General features: G+C 44.4%; 2 protein-coding genes across 5 annotated transcripts in view; both read left to right on the top strand.

Annotated features, from left to right (window-relative positions):
• Positions 1-21,169, top strand: part of LOC120948316 (dendritic arbor reduction protein 1) — a 321,415-nt gene that overhangs the window by 54,161 nt on the left and 246,085 nt on the right. The gene's annotated exons all lie outside the window — the stretch shown is intronic.
• Positions 1-21,169, top strand: part of LOC120950864 (FMRFamide receptor-like) — a 65,788-nt gene that overhangs the window by 40,957 nt on the left and 3,662 nt on the right. The window lies entirely within an intron of this gene.

Here is a 21,169-nt window from a genome sequence, read left to right as displayed (position 1 = left end):
GCACTCACATCCTTCTTCCTCTTCGCCTACCACGACGATCACAACGATGGCAACGACGACGCCGACGACGACGACGATGATGATGATGGTGATGAAATGCGATATTCTACCCCAACAGCAGTTTGGTAAGAAAATTGAATATTTTCTCGTCGCTCGCAGCGCATGTACTTCCCAACCACCTTGCCGTCGAGGCGAGGTGCTGACGCTCTGACATATCGCATCCCTCTACCGGGTGTGTTGGGATGCTTTCGATCAGATTGATTTTGTTCCGGTACGCTGTGCCGGATGTGTCGCAGAACACGCTCCAGCTACCCTCTGGCGTACACCAAACCGACGCCAGTATCACGGACACGGTGAGTGTGTGTGTGTGTGTGTAGTTCAATGCACAAATTTAACACATCAAAACTTTCGGTGGTACGCACGATACTTGCACGATGCCGCGTGAATGCAATCGACCACCAGCAGGGCGCACAGAAAGGGACAGTTAAGCGCGCACACTTCCATAGCGCGTACGAAGATCATCCTTTCAGCACTGTACAACTTGAACTGAATTTTACAAGAGAGCAAAGAGCGCCAATAAAAAAAAACACCCTCTCTCACACACTCCGTGGCAAAAATGCGGTCTTTGCGCGAAAATTACCCCATCCCCATTATCGTCACGTTCCGTTCGGCGGTTCGGCGGGGGCCAAAAGAAACTTCCAGCAAAAGTTTTCCTTTTCATAGGTGATTGAATTTTAATTGCTTCGCTTCATTACGATCACGAAGCCGTGTTTCGAGTGAAACAGCGTCTGGTCGCAGACCGCGCCATTGCTGTGCCAGCTCAAACCGTTCCAATGAATTTGAATTCTTTTGCTAATTGAAAACCGGGTATCATAACTTTAAACGATGCCGGTGATTCCGTGATGCGTGATCGAAGTTGGGAGGTTGGATTCGCAATTTGAAAACAAAAAAGTTTACGGCTTTTGGTTGAGTAAACGTAAAGACAGGGGTACAAATTGTTGCCAATGCTTTATTTAGATCCTTCATTTACATCCTTCGGTACGCACAAGACTGAAAGAAATGAGTAATCAATTAGCACTTGCATATAAAGTCCAACAACTAGGACAGGGAAAATAATTTAACAAACAACAAAGCAGAAGAGTAGGTATTTTTCTACATTATATCCTTCCCATCAAGCATTACGTCGTCTCAACCTTTGTTCTTTGAAACCCCTAGGACTAAAAACCAATTAAAATCAGCCCTTCGATATTAATTTGCCTTCCCATTTGGCTCATCAATCAAAACGCTCCCCTTCAAGCACGTGTCGGTCCCCGGTACCTTTTCAACTTGAAGGTATTGAAAGGGCGTCAAAATCTCGTCCTTATCTGCGCTCACACCGAAACAACGGTCTCATTTTTCCTTCGAAAACACAACATCGCACCCCGCCTTACCTACCGCACGTGGCTACTGCCAGAATCCAAACCTCACCGCCGCAACATCCGCCCCATCATCTCCGTGCGACAAAACGGTGACAAACAGGGACCGGAAATGGAATGTAAATAAATCGAGCTACATCCGCATTCGTTCGCTCCTCTGCCTTCTGCACGCTGTCTCCGCCATTGGAACGCACCAAAATTGAATATTTATTTGCGCTTGTCTCTGTGTAATTTCATTCGTTCGACCATTTATCACACCATGCCGGATGGAATGCTTACGTTTCCGCGTTTTCGCAGGGTATTAGGGTATGTTTTTGTGTGTGTGTGTGTGAGTGTCAACTGCCAAAATTACTCCAAACGATCCGTCAACCCCCCCGAAAGAAGCAGAACACGATTTTTACCGAACAAGACAGGTGATTATTATTTTTACCTTTAACTTCCCGACACGAGGTACCGAGAAGAAAGAAGAAAAATAACGCAAATAGGCAGCGCATCTTTCGCCATCAACCGTATCTGTCTTCCCGCGAAGAGGCAAATCTGTTCCGCTTCGTTACCATTCATATCATTTTGTCACCAGTGTGCTCGCGCCATTTACCAGGGCGAACCTTTTCCTGCCGTGGTGTTCCGTGGAAAGACCGCCAGCGACACTGCCGCGTAAGACAACAGCAAACGTGTCAAGATGCAAATGATCGGCTTACGCACGGGCAAATATTGGTCCCTTTTGCGGCGCGTGTTGTTTAGCGGTTAAGGGTGTAAGTAGAATAAAGGAATTGTCTTTTTTTTTTTACTGCATTTTGATTCCTTCCAGAAGGTGAAGGGAAAGTTTAGAAGCAGCTGATGAACTTGATTGGGCATTTTAATTTCCGCCAGCAGTGTTTGATAAAGCGCCCGTACTGATTGGATCTACTTTTTTGTTGGGAATTTCTCAGCATTGTCCTTTTGTTCGTGAATATCACGACGTGATTGGTGTGTATTGTTTAGCGGAAGCTTATAACAGAACAAAGTGACTGAAGATATCGACAAAATGTCGAACAAAAAAAGGTACATTTGATTCTGCTTATAACTTCCTTGTTGTCAACGTTACACTTACCATTCGGTATGGAAAAGAAACAGTATGAAAATGGTTTGAATACAGTCGTTTGGTGAAAAAAAAAAACAAATGAAATTTAATAAATTATCAAGACATTGTTTACACCTGAAAATACATACCTTTTTTTGTTTCACTACATTGCAACTTACAAAATTGACAATTTCTATAATTTAAATGCTATCAATTAAATGAATAATTACTTAACTTCAGTTGAATAATTTCGGAACACACAGTTTCAGATATTACAAAAAAAAATTGTAAATAAAGCGACTTTAGTCAAAAATTCCCCGTCACCGTGCCGCCATACGTAGGATTGACTATCCTGCTATGGGCGGAAATCAATCAGTCACTGAAAGCCAAAGCCCCCACTAGTGGTACAGGCAGGCCTTGACCGATAACGGTTGTTGAACCAAAGAAGAAGAAGAAGAAGAAGAAGTCAAAAATTCATGACTTAGAGACAAAAGTTAATGCGCCCTGTTAAAAAATGGATGCATTAATATCAAAAATAGATCAGTTAGAGCCAATATTTAAGGACAACGACTGTAAGTAAAAGTATAATTGGACAAGTTTCGATATTGCCGCTAAATATAATTGAATTGATTTGTTTTACATACTTAAAGTATACCGACGAAATCAAACTCCGCATTCAATGCATAATAATGCAAACCCATAACATCATCCCGATGGTACGAATTCAATCACACATCAGGCTCGTACCCGACGATTTGCCACCGACCAGGCGTCTCCATTAATCCACTTGCCGGTGAAAGCAACAGACTTTCTACCTTTCCACAGCCAGTCATTAGCTCTCCTTGCTTCTCTCTGCCAGCCAAAAAGCCATGCAAACGTACTCAAGCTCTACCTTCCACTCTACGCTTCCCGCCCCGCTCCACAACTGTCCAGCAGCTTGAACGGCCTGTAGATAATGCTTCCGGCGGTCGGAGTTTAATCTCTTTATCCCTTCATTTTGTTCCATCAGATCCGCTCCTCCCCCCATTGCTTAGGGCGCTCGCCGTACACGCTAGAACCCCGTTGTGAATTCCCTCGCAGCGCACTGTGCTGTGCAGGATTACCCAAAGCACCGTAGCATTCTTCGAAGAGGAGTGTGTTTTTTTCGTTCTCCTTTTCCTCTCCGCTGCGTTCCTGGCAGGAGTGGATGAGTCTTAAAGCACCCCCGCTAAGATATCGCACAAATTCCACTTCTGCGAAAGCGTGTACTGCTAAGGCCCGGGAAAGGGCGGTTAGGAAGCGTTGGCTAGAGAGGATTAGTGCTACTGCGTGGTGTGGTCGCGGATGTTTTACATCTAGCCCTTGCCGACGTGCCGCCGCCACCGGGCTACCGTGCCCTATGCATTAACCTCACACATTGTTCTTTTCCTTGGCCCCTGCTTTTCCCCTTCAGAATTCCACAGTGCCGGTGTGGGAAAGATCTTTTCTTACCGCCGGTGATATTACATTGGCGTTGCATAAAACCCTGCTGTAAGGGATAATCCTCCTTCTCGTGAGGTCTTTAGCCCGAAGGGCACGTTTAGCAAATGTATCAACTCACTTTACAATGGTCCGATTATCGTGTGCCGTGTCGCTGATTGGAAGGGTTCCAAATGGTGAAACGGTGGTTCACGATCCGGAATGCAAACAGCACACGTCACGTAGAGCCCGGGCGCTTGTAACACTCAAAGTCGCTGGAAATGCACCGACCGGAGAGCAGCATTGAAGCTTATCGGTGCCACGAGGTATTGATATGAGGGGTTTTACAATGGTATTATCAATAGTGCGACACTTTGCTAAAGGGTCACCATAATTCGCTTAACATGTGGCACATTATGGCTTCTTTATTCGCGTGGAGCAGCGACACAGTCGCTCTTATAATCATACATTAAATGTTCAGCTTTAACCGCATCAAACTTACATTTCTTCACAGTAATGTATGTGTTTGTGAACACACTGCCGATAAATGATGACGCTTATGACGCTTATCAATGGCAATGAGCACACTTTTGCCAATCATAACTCCTAGAAACCGTCAAATTTAGTCTAAAACCAGACCAGCGGACGATCGGTTTGCTCTAAAAATACAATCTCTTTTCACTGAACTTTCGCCGAACTTGCAACGCCGGTCGGTCCAACATTTACCCCCGAATCAATGCCGCGTAAATCGTAAACCATCTCATGATCATTTAATTCATGAGTGGCACTCTCGAATCGAACCGTCATTGATTTCTTTTCCGGCAAAGAGGAGATAAAACCTTCCAAGAACCCCCTGGCTGCTACCAGATAATCTGTTCGCATAAAAATCCATAATCCTTTCATTGCCGCTGGCGTTCGCACAAACCGCGCCCATCATCCATCTGACAGTGAGCCGTTCAATAGCGAATTGGAGAAAGAGAAAAAAGCCAGAGTTATTTTATCTGACGCAAACAACTCCGTCCCGCAATCGTAGAGTTGGCAAATCCATCCGAAAAAAAAGTAACAGGAACGTAAATCCTACCAGAAGAAATGCAGATTGAAATTTTATTGCCCACGTCGGCAACTTCTCTTCCGCAATTCACGTTGCCAGTCGTTGTGTGAGTTCTTGCGGTGTTTAAAAAATACAAAAAAAAATAACCAAAAAGTTGTTGAAAAAATGCAACTCTGAAAAAGTGATTGTACCGTATGCCATCGATGTGTCCCTTTCTCGGTGAAGATTGCTCTGAAAATTGCATTTAATTTCCATCAATTTATAAATTTGCTATATTAAGACTTGTCTGCTTTCTGTTCCGTTTTCGATACCCAAACTCAGCTAAATCCATTTGGTGGGTATTTGGAAGCATTCCGAGAAGCGACAGAATAAATGGAAATATAAACGCGACCATCACCACCGTTCCAAGGCCCTTGTGAAACCTGCGAGGCGCACACGCTAATCGGCATTCGATTTCTTCGAAACATCGGAACAAGTGTCAATTACAGCCGGTGCCAGCAGCAGTGCTTTGGAGTTCCCCAAAACCCCGGTTTTTCAAATTACCACTGGAACTGGCTAATTACAAAATCAAAGCTTACATTCACTATGAGCGATTCCCGTTGCGAAGCAGAACGATAGAAAATGTCCCATGCAAATCCTGCCGATGCTTGCAAAGCAAACCAATTGTTGGGGGAAAAAAAACCTAAGCTTATGAAATTGAAATTTCATTCAAAAGTGCGTAATTCAAAATAATTTGAAAATTTTATTTAACAATCAATTGCGATTGCCCTAATTTACATTTACATGCCGCAATAATGAAATCTGTGCATCACCCTTAAGCAACAGATTTATGGCCAGTATCGTTTCCCATTGTGCCCGGTACGCAAAGTTCTTCGCGTAGAGGTTCCGTTCCATCTCCTAACTGCTCGGTTCCCGAGAAATCTAACCCAAGCCTGTGTGCAGCACGGCTCCCAAAGGGCTCCGAACCTGGCCCCTGATGCCATGCAATAATTACGTTGGAACGGGTGGGGGGGGGGGGAGGGGTAGTGAAATTTATGATTGTCATTATCATCGCCGAACGTCATCCGATTTCCGATCCAAACTTGCCCCGAGAGCGCAAAAGTGGAAGAAGTGGAAGCAAATTTATCGTCCCCTAACAAAACACATCCACTTTCGGTATTTATTATTTCGACCGTCATCGGTTGGCTGGTTCCATTTGCTTGCCCGGCCTCTCCGCACAACCGAAATGGATTAACTGCAATCAAAATGATAATTGCCTATTTGTGCGTTTGGTTGTGCCTTGCCAGGGGGCCCCCAGAACAGTGTAAGGGAACGCGTAACGTTTTCCACGGGCTTTGTTGGTGAGGAAATTCAATTTTCGAATGTAACTTTCGTTTGAAATGTAACGTTTTTAAGTTGCGGATAATGGTTGGGCATTTCATTGTGTTTTTCCCCTTCCTTAGAATGCTTTACCAGCGAACGAACCAAGAGTGGCAGTGGTCGTTTCCGCTGCGATTGATAGTACACTTAAAACGAAGGCAAGACAAAGCAAACTAAGCATACTAAACGCACAACACTGACTTGTTCTTTTTTCATCACATTTACCATACGAGCGAAAAGCGCTCGACCGAATATTTACGGTTCTAGCTGCACAGATACACTTCAGTGTATATGCTACCAGCCACCGGAACTACCGTAGCATGCAGCTTGTGTCGCATTACCATCGCAAGCTCATCCATTCCGGCAAAAAAAGGTTCAGAAATCATGTTGCTTATCGTTTGTGTCTGTGTGTGTGTGTGTTTGTATACAAAAAGCTATCTCGTAACTATCTCGTCAAGTAGCAGGATCAAAAACCCATGAACTGTAACATTCCAGCGAATGCTTTTGGTGAAGAATTGCTCCAACAATGTGCTCCTGACACAAAAGATACTTGATGCCTTACTGTGCCACAGTAACGGAGGGTGCTGGCTGGCTAGGGTTCGCTTGATGGAGGATCGTGAAAATTGACAGAATTAGCATAGGTTCCCAATTTGAGAAAGATGAACGTGAAAACAGTATGCTGCAGTAGCAGTACTACGGTTTTGCCCTGCTAAAACAAGCCGGTTGAAGCGCGCATGAAACTGACAGGTGTTGATGGGAGAAAGACATCCCGGTATCGTTAGTCCACTTGTACACCTGGATAGAAGCCCGAGCGATGAGCATGGCTAATGTCAAAACTTTTCCAAATTATCTTTCCATTCCCGGAAGGTTACCTTTGATAAGCTGACAATTTTATCGATCCGCAGGTCATGTCGGTGTCAAAAGCGGAAGCAAGGCGCATTGAAAGCTGTAAATGTGCTCCTTTAAGCTTAAAGCGTCATATAGATGGTAGCTTTTAATGGAAATGTATGTGTAAGTACTCATGCCAGGTGTGGTGGTCTGTTTAATAGGCGCGTGGGCTCACTACAAGATCGATTGCAATCGATTCCCGTGCGGACCGGTTTCCAATAAGATTATTTGTAGGTGTGAGAAGAAAAAGTCATGACAAGCTTAAATAATAAATATCATCAAAATAATCGATTGAACGCAATAAGTCCTTTTTGTATTTACACAAAAAAAACTGCATAATCTACCAATGCATCAAACCGTGTCTGAAGCAAACGCCCATGTCCAATTGCTAAATACATTCAATCGCTGTTTATGCCAACGAGGATGTACAAACGACAACCGACCATGTTCACGCACATTCCCACACAAACTCTTTCAGCGCAACCTGCTTGCAGCTTCAATTCAAGTCTAACACCATTGGATTGAACATAGGGGGAAAAAACCCACACGATAAACAAACAGCAACCAGAACCATTCAAAGTAAGCTTAATTGCCGATTTTCCCGCCGGGCGATGGCTGTGACGATCGAAATAAATATTGACCACCACCTCCACCCAGCACGCTTCCCCGACGCTTCCGCAGTAGGCAAACAACGTTGAAAGTTAATTTAATTAGTAAAATCACACACACAGCTGGCAGTAGCAGTATGCTAGTATACACACACACACGCCCCGAGACACATCGCTCTGCAGAATGGACACGCTAAAAGGATGTAATTGAAATGGATGCCCCACAGTGGCAAGGGGTAGTAGATGTGCTTTACTTTGGTGGCTATTTTGTGATGTTTCTTTTTGCTACCGAAGCTACATTCGTTTGCTACAGGCCACAGGCTGAGATTATAATACCATCCAGTGGGAGAGTTCAAGCCCGCGCCACAGTGGAGCATTCGTTCGTCCGCATTCGTAGCGCAAATGGGAAGCGTCTTTTAAAGAAGCGAAACTTCATTATGCAATTAACGGCCGGCTGGGTGCCGTCTGCTCTCGACTCAACTTCCATTTTGCACCGACGCCAGCACACGGTCACTAAACTGACCCATGCAAACCGTTCCCTCTTCCTTCCTGCTACGCCCCGAAGCGTAGTCGTAGAAATTCTAAATTAACCACTAAAAACAGAAACCAGTGTGTAGGAAGCGGTGTGGCGGCTGCCACTACTGCTCAGTGTAGAAATGGACTTTCCGTCTTGTCGTGCTTTTTTGTTTTTTTTGAGGCTACAATTTAACGGAAGTACCGAACCGAAGTGGCGCACGTTTTTCCCATTGCCATTTATCTCCGTCACGCACGTAAATGCCATTGCGAGCAGAGATGGCATCGTCTGCATCGTCGTCAGGGCTGGTCGACCGTGCGTCTTCTTTCCTGCCGCCATGGCTAAGATGCCGGCTACGGTTGTGGCATTTCGGTCACAAGGGACAGTGGCGCCATCTGATGGGGCAGTAAACGCACCATGAAACGAAACCGCTCGTAGATCTTAATCATAGCGATCGAATCAGCGTTCAATCGATCCCGCAGTAGCTAGCGCAAGCACAGCTAGATGAATGGTCGCTTCACAACCATTTCCACCCGCTGGGACACACGTTTCGCTGCAGAGTCGTTAAATTATTCCCGCAACGTTTATGTATCGACGGTTTCTGCACCGGAACGTAATTAAAGTTTCATGCCATTTCCGAAAACGGTGTACACCAGCCACTGTCGCTTTGGTTTGGCTGGTGTGAAAGAAGTGTGAAAGACGTTTTTGCCACCTCCGTTCGTGATTGCATCGATTGGTGATTTGCCCGCTGCCAGCGTACAGCGGTGGCACATTTTTCGCAAATCGTACCAGCCCCCCCCCTCAAAACAACAACCAAACGATAATTCAATTGAAGTGTCAAATGGCGTGAATATGCGCACACCGGCATATTTCCACTAAATGGTAATGCATTAAGCACCACCGTTCGGTGTAGTTAGTTGCTAGTCACGCTCGCTTCCCAAAAATTAACCTCACTTCAAGTTGACACGATCGTAAATAAATTGATTTTGGCAAGCGAATGCGTGATTGCGCTTTCAGAGCAGGTTCGACTGGCAGCTTGTGGGCATGTGCGTGTGTGTGTATCTTTGTGTAAGTGAATGGTTGGAAAATCGTGAGATGAATAATACCGAAACGTGCCGATACGATTCACTGTCCTCGTCAGCAGCGGGGAACAGGGGATACAGCTCCGGTTCTTAAATGGAGCATAACAGCAGTTCAATATTTGTCTCATCGAAAATCGGTATTGAGCGCGTTTTAGTTCGATTACTCGAAACAATTCAGCACGTCGATGAAGCTGAAGCAGTAAATAAATATTTTCCAGTGCCAAACGTCAACAAACTGCGCGTTGGTCTTTTCTTTCGTAGCATTTGAAATTAAATTATTGAATTGAACAGCCTCTGCACTTGAGAACGTTTCCTCTTGGTTGGTTTCGTTTTGTTGCTTTTCTGTTTGAACGATTTTCATTTCCCTCCTACCAACATATTGTCTATTGAGTGGCCCCACACGCTGGCAAAGAAATCGAAAGTCAAACAAAGAGCAGGACTGTTTGCCACCCCAGTTCCCCGTTCGAGCTCGCCAAACTCCAATCAGACACGCATTAAAACAGACATTACCTGTTTTCGGCAAGAGTCGACAAACTCTGTCTCGTCGCCGTCACGACCCGCACAACGACGTTTTGTCTGGCGAAAAGTTTCGACAAGGACAACTTTTTTACCGATTATTGTCTTCCAATGTAATATTCATACGAGAGCTTCTATGTGTGATATGTGTGTGTGTGCACGCGGTATGTTTCAAGACGACTCGTCGTATCAAAATCTATGTTACACATATTAGTGTGACGCTCGCTTCCGCCCGTGTGTCCCGACCCCGAAATGCGCCTCAGGTTGCTGACATTTTGTAAAACACGATCTTTAATTCCTCTCTGAAGTGCTGTTCGCACGGCGAAAAGTATGCAAAAAAGCTCCTACCACCATGTTCACCGCCGGGAACGTCGCCGGTCTAGCGCACCACGGGCACCACTCGGCACAGCCGGAACGGAACCATCACTAATATGGGTCCCCATGGAGCCTTTCACCGATAGCTAAGATGCTGGGTACCTTTTTACTAAATTAAATTCCTTTTGGTGGGTGCTGAGCGTGGGTAACGGGATGAGCAAAAGGGAGTGCGGGGGGGTTTGAAGACAATTTAACACAGATTTTCAGTATCGTCTCAACTTACAAGCACTGCATCGGTGAAGTGTGGCGGTGTACAGGTACACTGGCAAATGGGTTCATCTGATAAGTGTGCACGAAACTACGATGGCGCACTGGTGCTCGATGGAAGGAAGAGTGGAGTTATAGTGAAAAAGTTTGTTTAATTTTTTTACATTTCATTGCAAGCACACTGTCATCGCTTGAATGGACACCTTTGTTGGAGTGAAAGAATTCAAGCGAAGGAAAGTTTTGCATTTGTAATATTGAGCAAAGACTAGCTGACATAGATATTTAGAGAATGCTGCTATTTTAATGACACGAATTGGAAGAGTCAATGTTTAGTATACATCAAGATTCGTTCAGGATGCACACCTTTTAAACTGTTAACTGTATTTTTATACAATTTCAAACTATACAAGACGCAATAACAGAAAGAAAATAGCATTTGTGCATAGATACTCTCGGTCATCGACATGCATACCCTTACAGATCAACATTTATTCAACATTGTACCATAAGCACACCCCGTTCACATTCCCATGACATAGCAACCAATCAGTCCATCCCATAAGTCATTAAATCAGCTGCACGCCAGGTCCAGCTCCATTTAGCGCAAAGCGCTCGTCTGTCGTATCCATAAACGTCCGCCTTAATGATCCACCGGAGAGCATTTGCTAATAATTCAATCAGTGCGGTTCCACAGGGTGCCACATATGATCGACACACACACGCCTCACCCTCGAATGATGCCACCGGGCACATCCACTGCGTGTCTGGAATGTATTTGGCTCACGCTCAAAGCCGGGCCGGCGGCATACTTCCAGAGAGAAAGAGCGTGATTTGGATGCTCACGATGACAGCATGAAAAGCGATACGCTCCGTTCGAGGCCCACCCATAGCAGCTGCCGGTATCGACCGGCATCTTCATTCCACTGTTTGAGCCAAACGAACCCAAGCGTCTATTCGCTGCCGCCAGTCGTAAACTGTGCGTGTCATTTGCTGAATAGCATAAGTGATTAAGCGACCATCACAAGAGAACGCGGTTCTATTTCTTTGCTATTTTCATTTTTGCAGACCCACCGCTGCCTTTTCAAGTTTTCAGCTCGTTTGTTAACAACATCCTTTGCTTTTCTAATTGTAAAACACGATGTACAGCTAATGAATTGCAAATCATGTTCGTGAAGTTCAAGCGAATGCAAACGTAAACGGTTGTTTATGTTTTTTTACCGTAAAATATGCTCACTTATCGAGCGTTTACATTTAAAGTGATGATGAGAAACACTGACACAGCATGGCATGATAGGATAAGCTTTCCAGCACGCCACACTGTCAGCTTGGTCTGCTAGTTTATGGTTGAATAATTCATATCAAACCGGGGGTGTAAAGCTGTGGACACCACTTTAGCAGCGTGGCATTTTGAAGGCATTTGAAGCCTCAAAGCGCGTCTCGCAAGAAAAAGGAAACATTTAATGTGCCGCGGGTCGATGGACTTTGGGCCCAAAGTGTGGCATGAAAAAGGGATACATTAATCGCTGTCCATGATTCAATGCGGCCGCCGGTGGCATCTGACAGCAGGACAAGCTTCGGGATGGAAAAATGGAATGTTTTGAATAAAGTGAAACAGACTCTCTTTGCCTAAAAGTGGGACAACCGAAAGTCGAAGGTATTTCGTCTATTTTTAATATTGTCAAATTTTCTTTCTTGATTGTGTCGAACGGCACAAACTCCGAAGTAACGCACCCGTGCGGCTGGGGTCATTCGTCAGAAAAGTGGCTATAAAATTACTACACTTGCAAAAGCAAGTTTTTTTTTTGCTACTTCCAGCTGTTGTCCTATATCCATGGCAATCGGACAACTCATTTGCTTGCGATTAGGCTTGAGCGTTGTGAGCGTTGCACAGTCGCGAGCCGATGTCTCTGATGCTTCTCGTCAAAAACGATCCCTCCAAACCATCTTTTACACAGATGCCTGTCGTGCGACAGCATACTTGTCGACAGACAGGAGAAAAGAAAAAAAAAAACCCAAGGAAGGCCGATAAACGCAAAGTGGAAAGGACATTCCATGAAGCAGCTACCACGACCGCTCCCCGCTGCGAGCTTTGATTAATGAATATTTTGTGTCACTTTTTCGAGGAAGAAAAATGATCGCCCCCCCCTCCACCGCTGGCGTCGCTTTCATCGGTCTGCCAATGACGGTGTCTGCAACAACAACAAAAAAATGGAGTCGAGAGCGTCGAGATCGAGATAATGAACGATATCAAACTCCGCGGGTGTTCTTCTATTGAGTGCAAGTGTCGATGACAATTTCATTCCCGCATCCGATGAAAGGCGACATCAATAATTTTCTATTAAAAGAATGTTTTTTTTTTTGCTGTTGCTACATTTCAAACAAATCAAGTATTTGCTTTAAAATTGCTTGACGTAGAGGCTTAGTTAACGAAAAAAAAAAAATATTTTAAAATATAAATATAGACCTTCAAATGAACAATTTAAGAACAAACAACACACACAAAGGAACGACAAAACGGGAATAAATCAATTTATAACATTTGCTTCTTTCCTCCCAGATGCTCTCACCCGTGAGCCATCAAAGAAGTGAGCGATTCATTTTAAATGAGCTACAGCGGATGCTACGTTTTTACTGTGTAGTACACCTTCACACTAATGGAAAAGCTTTTAAGCTAGTCTGCTTAAGACTCAAATCTGATCAGTTTTGTAAAGTCTGCTGTGCGTTAAATATGCACGGGAAAACAAACGTTACAAGCGACTTTAGAAGTTGAATTGTGCGTAGATATAACGTTTCGCTTAGTTTTTAAACACTATGGCTCCTGTTAGTTCGACTGCGTAATGACATGAAATATCAATAAAACTACTTTAATAACACAACAAAAGTACCTTAACATTTTACATTACCAACAGTTTCCACTACTCTGCAAAATATCATCATCAATTTACAATAAACTGTTATATACTCCTGTCCGTACTGCATCGACTACGTCAGACTGATCGGTTCAAAACACTATGCTACCACCAACCGACAGTACCAGCGAAAGTATTCCAAAGCTTCGCTGAATGTTGCATATTTTACCGTGCAAAAATATTCAATAATTTTCCCTTGTTTCACTTCCTCCTGCGCCCAACGCACACAACGGGCAGAACGGTACAACGACGCGAACAAAGCCGCGCATGAAAGCGCGTTCGCTTCCCTTTTTATGCTGTGGAAAGCAAATTTAGGGACGGTGGCTTTTGAAACGGTAACAATCGCCCTTCATCCCGTCGCCGCGTGACTAGCAGTAGCTGCATCGTAAATTCCAAATAAATTCTTTGCTTTCCCCCGGAACGGCCGTCTTTTATTTGTTTTCACTAGCAGACATGTGTGTGTGTGTGTGAGGTAGCGGGTCCATTGGTTGTTTTACTTCGTTTTTACTTTTTTTTTTTGAGCAAGCCGTTTTTGTTCCGGGCGGTTTGAGTTCGCTTAACAAGTGAGTGGTGTGCGACAACATGCTGCTCCTGGAACGTAGTAGTACAAGCTCGAAGCTGGAAGATATGCAAAACTGTACTGAGAAACGATAAAAAACCCCCCCGCAACAAAATAGGCACAGTTGGTAATCGGTTGCTTTGTACTTTTATTCCCCCCCCCCCCCTCCAATCCATGTTGGGCGCTGGGAATGGCTACATGCAGCGCATGTACCGCTTCCCTCCCGAAAACCGATGTTTCGCTCTAATCGATCTCCTTATCCTCGGGAGTGTTCCCTCAGCTGCCAAGTTGAAATTCAATAGACCAACAGAGTGCATGGCAGTTCGGCGAACCAAGTGCTGGGCATACATATTCCAACCAAAGAACCCCCGGACACATACACATCCTCCCCGTTTTCCCGCTCAGCACTAGCTGCGGGCCGAAACAATGCCAAAACCATCGAAGAGGCATGCTTGTTTCACATTCTTGCATAGATCCGCTCGTGTGACACAGCGTGCTGTTGCTCTGACCGCGATATGAAACCGTCAGGATGTGTGTCCTGTCCCCCCCAGGTCCCGGGTGGTTGTTTAAAATGACATGACAGCACCGAAAAGTTCGGAACCGTGCAAGAAAAAAAAAGAAATAAAAACACACACCCACTATCGAAGGACCTTCCCCCTGCTTGCAAGCTGTTAGTGGAAAGAATTATCCACCGAAACAGCTTTCGATGTAGCCGTGCTTTTTGGAAGCTACCAGTTTCTTAATACCTGCACATGCTGCACTGTGTTGTACACATCGTCCGTTTTCCGCGCGTTCCACCTTCTGGCCCTAATCCTGATCCCACCGCTTGCAGGCCACAGCTGCCACGATGGGTGGCTACAACGATAGAACCAGCGCGTGTATCGGAACCAACGACGGAAATATGCTTAGTTCATGTATTTCTTCAATCTCCATTTTTCATCCACGGCCAAAGTTTGGCACGGTAGCTTTGTTTTTTTTTGCCTTCGATGCGCACATAACGTGTTTGCTAACTTGCCTTCTGTGTAGTTTCAAGGTGCTGCTGCTGCTGCTTTTTTTTTGTCCGCGATGCCAACTTGTTCGGGTGCGGAACATGATTTTGCTTTCTACAATACGATGTCAAACTACAGACTAAGTGGCTTATCGTTGTGTCGGTTCTTCTCTTACTTCCTGTACTTGTCTATTTATAATAGAACATAAATCGATGCTTTGTATTTATCTGTTGGCAACCCACAACGGCCACACCTGCTGAACTATACTACGATTGTATGCTAATGAATAGCGATCAATTACACAAATAGAACCATTTTGGTAACATTAACTGTAAAGGAAAACGGCAGGAAAAATTACCTCGTTATTGTGCGCTTTATGTAAATTATGTACCCCGCAAATGGTAATCACACACGTCTTAACGAGTGCAATTATTTGCACAACATCGTTGCCGGGTGGAAATAATTCTTCAATAAAATGCACATACCCAATTGTCGAGTAAACCGCAGTGTGCTACCCCCACGCGTGTTTGCTGTTAAATGTATTGAATTTATCACTTGCTTCCCACTCCACTTGTGTAGCCCACTACAAAAATGTGTAACAAGAATCGGGGAAGCCTACAAGGATGTGCCCAGGCCGATCGGACGCGGGAGACAAGCAAGCAGGCAGGCAGCAGCAGAATCACGCCAAGCTAGAGTGCGAGCGTGTTAACGAATTCAATTCCAGCGTGCATGCATTATTGAACCAATCGAAGCAATAACCACCGCAGCCGCACATCTCAGCGCGCTAGCTTGTTAGGGGGTTGAGCTGAGCTTGATGGCATAAATTTAACATTTTCTATAGCACGAAAGCACTGCAGAAAGGGTTTGGCAGATAAAAATACGCAACAGAAACCATTCCTTTTCAATGGGAAAAACCGCACCGAATGTAACGGCAAAACACGTGTAAAGCCCACTCAGATTTGATGATGCCGGGCAAGGCACTCGTGCTACGTTCAACAAGTGGCTGCGAGGGAGGAAACTTTAACCTTTTTTGTAGTTTTCCTTTTTTTCTCTCCGCACAAGAGCCCCTGTTAAAGCTGTCACTCACGAACCAATAATGTAACGAAAATAATGTATGCATCTTGAATGGTAAAGGGAACAGCAGCAGCGCGTTCGAGTGCGAACAGCAAACCCGAAGTGTGTTTGGTTTTTTCACCACCACCAGCGGTCGGGGGACGAGAGTGACAGGACCGAGTGTCACCCCTCCCGGCGTGCTCAAACGCTTCCAGGAGTGTCGATTTGAACTGATTCACCCGAAGAGCCGAATCCTTTTTTTTCTTCTTGCCTCTCGATTCACACCCCAAACACATAACCTCATTTGTCACGCGGAGCCCCGTGATGCGACTGAACTCTGACTGTCACTGTGGCGGCGGTAATGATGGGGCAATGTTGGCAAATGCTCTACGCTTCTTTACGCTTTCTCGGTAAATTTCTTCTTGTTCCACGTACTGTGCTCAGCCCATCACACCGGCATCAAACATTTTCACGATCAATATTTCAGAGGCACTTCCGGCTGTAAACTTCCGACCCGAACAGGTCCTTCGCCTACTCTTGTGTGTGTGTGTTTTTTTTTTCTTTCAAGACGCCTGAGAGTCCTTGGAGGGAAAAGAGGGCAAATTTATCGCCTCACCCCCCCTGGCATGTATAATGGTACACGCGATAGGCAAGCAATCTTTGAGCCGGCTGTAAGTGGAAGAAAGACACGGTTTCGAACGAAGATAAGGTTAGCAGGAACACACACACACCCACCCACCATGTACGTGTGTTCCGTGGCGAACGTCGTGAGATTATTTGCATGCAAATACTGGAATTTCCTACCAAACCGGCACAAATGCTCGCCCGTAAGCCGGCAAGTCCCCCCTGAAGGTAGGTTGGATCGTATTCATTTCGATACACAATCAGCACATACCCTCACAATCATCCAGTGTATCGTCACGGCAACGGTCGTGGATCGATGAGGATCATCCGGTTCCGGGCTAGCGGACCCGTCGAGCACCCGTCGAGGCGTGCACGCTATAAAGCCAATCCCACCGTAAAGAATACCCGTCGAAACGAAATTAAAATAAGGATGATGGTTCGCATCCCAAGCGTACGCCCTGCCGCCCTTGTCAGCCTGCCTGATCGGAGGTCATCGTTGAATCGAATCGTTTCAACCCTGGACCGTGCGCAATTCAATACCTTTTACATGCGTATTGTAAAAGCCCCGTCGAGGGGCCGCATGTACGTACGATTCATTATGCGTTGTTTGGATTGATTATGGGTTGCGAGATCAAAGTTTATCCATCCGTGTTGTGTAGCGGGATTCACTGAAGCCCACCCGTATTTCACAGCTACAGCGCATCGGAACGAAAATGTACTATGCATTGGCAAGAAAATGGTAGAATGTAATTCAATCTTACACACCGCGGTCTCATTTGATGTGGTACATTGTTGTGGAGCTGCATCGGGCGGGTTTGGTTTGCTTTCAACGTTGCAGCAAGGCAATGATGGTCGCTTTGTTTCATTATTAGTTGGAATTTTGATTTTGAGCTGATGGTAGGGTTTAAAAATTAAACAACATTTTGAGTAATTTAATGTAGCTGTGGAAAGGTCAACAAACGATATTTATCAATCTTTTTAAATAAAGTACTAGGTACCAGGCGTCTCCATTATGTTTTACTAAATGGATAACAAAACTGACATTTTACACAGTAGCATGAAAAATCTATTCCTCATTCCCTTTATTATTAAATATTACAAATAAGTGAAGTTCTTCTGAACAATGCTTATGTAAAAGAGTACTTTGCCAATTGATGCATAATTAAAGAGAACAGCTAACGTATTTCATATATTAGATATGGGTAAAAACACAATAATCATGTTATGTTGGTCTAGTATACATCATATGTGTTTAAAAAACATCATCATTTGTTTTAGACAGAAAAAAAACACGAGTAATAAAAAAATACTGATTTTTAAAGCTATTTAAACTCTTCGCAGAATATTTTACAGAGCAAGACGAATTAGTGCCGAAAATAGGCACGATTCGCTAAAAATAATGATGAGGTTTGAAAAAGGCCTTGCATTTTATGTAATAAGATAGAATCGAACCACTTCATTAGTTCAATTTAAGAAACAGTCGATAAAAATTCGTGTTTTGTTTGTACAAAAAGTTCAAAATTACGAAAAGTTAAACTGTAATTGCAAGCTTTTATTGAAAATAAACAGCTTAATGGATACAACATGGTTAACAGAGTAAAATAAATCTTATTTTGGGATGCACAATTTTTGGCGCTTTACCAAAGACATCCATTCACTTTGAACGGAATCAGTCAACATATTTTAAATTGCGTTTAAAAAAATTCAAAACACTATAAAGTTATTCTTATAGAAAATAATATAACGGATTATGCGGCAGAAATGCACAATATTTGACAAAAAATGCCAAGTTTCTTTGATGTTTTATAAATATTTGTAAAACCGCATTTAACAATAAATGTTACAAATCTGATCTGAAAGTGTATTTTGACATTGATCCGACATATTTGACCACTACACTGCAATTCTAGTTGCCCTGGGTTTACTAATTCTGCATAACCAATTCCCGTCAGTCAAATGAAATCAAACTTCAAAGCAGCGCTTCGTGTAGAGCGCACTCATTAACTCCTCTTCATTGTACTGCATCCGGTCAAACGCCAGGCTGAAAGCTTGCATACAATGTATCCATACATTGCATTTTAATATTTCCCACGATAATTTCACCGTTTGACACGTTTAAATGTTGCTGTTAGCCGCTTTTATGTAGCTCGTTATCGATGCTACAAAATAGTTGATAAGGCGGAGGAAATTGTTTCCAATGTAGGTGAAGGTAGAAAATTACTCCCTTCATTTAGTGCTCTCCATTATGGCTTGATGTTAAACAGGACAGCTAATTAAATTAAGCCGAAACATGCAAACTTCAAATGTTGCATCTAATAAGATTTGTTTCACAGAGCAATCCAAACTAACTGGTGCAGAAAATTGCATCTTTCGTCCGGTTTCATCGCGAAAACTTATGCCGTAGCAGTATGATTTGATGCAGCAAGCGCGTAACACGTCCATTGTTGCATTTGAAATTGTTTGTTAAGTTACAAAATGGTGCGAGAAATAGTTCGTAATCTTATTGCTACAAAACCAAACTACTGCTGCCGGAACAATTCGATGAAACAATAACGTTATAAAAAAACATTTCCTCACAATGCTTCCAGCATACGACGCTGCAAGAGGCTGCTTCAGAGTTCAGAGCGTTTCGCTTATGAAATTCCTCTCGGGGAAGACATTTTTTAATTATTTTCCGCGCTCGTTCTTTAATCACCTGCCAGGGATGCAAATTTGCACCGAAAGCGTCAGCTCGCCACTTGTGTCGTGCCTCTCGCTTTCCGCCAGTTTCTCTTTCCGCAGAAAGCATTATGACAGTTTTTATTTTCCCCTTTTGCCACCATCTCCTCCGGCCCGAGTGATGTGCGCGTCAACAACAATCAGACAGCAGACGAGCAATTGCTCAGCATCATTTTCCGCGGGCAAGGGCAGGTTTTACACGCGGTGCCCGTTCGTCCCGTTGTTCACGCACGGCACTGCACGGGACTGAAACAATAAAATTACAACAGCAAACTTCGTACCAAGCGGCACCAACTGTCGGCGCACTGTCTGGCCGGCAGGCATTCATGCTGGCACCGAGCACAAAGCAGCTAGCGCAAGGGGCAGCGAAAGTTAAACACAATACCGGCGTGCTTTTGGGTGAATGAAAGATTCCTTCCATTCCCCCCTCCCCATTCTGCTGCGATTCTGTTTAAGGCAATGCAATGCTATTTGCAGGAATTTCACCATAAAAAAGGTGAATTAGACAGTAGGCAAGGGGTGGATAGCAGCCCTGCACCTGTAAGCGTATTATTCGGCTACGGCTAAGTTTTTTGTTCTGCAATAATGCCTGCCATAATAGCCCATTAACTGTAGTTGCTCATTAAATTTTGCATTGGTGAATGGTGCACGGTTTTTCGTCGTTTTTTTTTTTTTTAATTACATTTTCCACAAACGGTTGAAGATTGCTGTTTAATGTAGGTTCTGTTGGTTGTTTTGGGTTTTTTTTTTGTTTAATAATTTAGATATTTTTGATGCACAGGCAAATTAAACAATCGTTTTTACACAGACAAACAAAATCAATTGGATTGGATTTGGATTGGAATCTGACCAATTGGATTTTAGAGTGATTCTGAACAATACCAACTCTATTGGAATAGTAGGCGTACCAAAAGAATATATTTAAACATTCGCACACACACGACCGACACTTTCAACACATCGGCTAACGCGGAACATCATACCAGAAGCTAAGCAGCGAAAGCTCCCTACTTTACCGCTCATTAACGCGTCGGATAAGAAATGAACGAGCCACCACAGCAGCGTAGAGATATTTGCAACCTTTCACCCATCGCATCTCCTTCCCTTGCCCGCAAAGTGGTAACGACCCTGGCCGCTTACTCTATCATCATTTACGACACCAGTTCCTGCACCGGGCAGTTGCAGCAACCGGAAATGGTAGACTTCCCGCCCCGGATCAAGCGTGCCCCGTACTTGCTTGCTGGACATTTTCTCACCGACAATAAACATCCTCATCATCGCGACGAGGCCCTACCACCACCCACCCACCCACCCACACACACACACCCACTCCCATTCCCGGGGGGCAATGGAAGATGACAAAACTGGGCGCTTTGTAGTGGGCGCGCAATGCTACAAAGGGTGCTAAAGTGCCGCTTAAGCACAAGTGTGTTTTTTCCCGTCTAATGTTCCCGCCTCCTTCCTGCATGCTTTCCATGCTGATGAGAGGAGGGGGGGTGCTCGCGGGTTTCGCTTTCCGTCACCAGTGCGCGACGGCTCCGTTGCGTTTGTTTGCATTTATTTTTAGTACACTTTTTGTAGCCGTTAAAGACGCACTTGTCCCACCCGTGCAAGTTCGCCTGAAAACTGCGCGTAATGAGATGCATTTTGAGCGACCAAAGGGGCTGACAAAAAATTGTGATGGAAGCACAGAACAGAACACGGCGCGTAATGTGCTGGATATGTGCTGGGTGTGCAGGACAACACGAGTCTGAAATAATCCACGGAACAAGCATGAAACATGAAACCCCGCGAAACCCGACCCA

This window comes from Anopheles coluzzii, chromosome 2 (genome assembly GCF_943734685.1).
Source record: "Anopheles coluzzii chromosome 2, AcolN3, whole genome shotgun sequence".
In the NCBI taxonomy this organism is placed as follows: domain Eukaryota; kingdom Metazoa; phylum Arthropoda; class Insecta; order Diptera; family Culicidae; genus Anopheles; species Anopheles coluzzii.
This window is presented reverse-complemented; position numbering and strand designations above follow the sequence as displayed.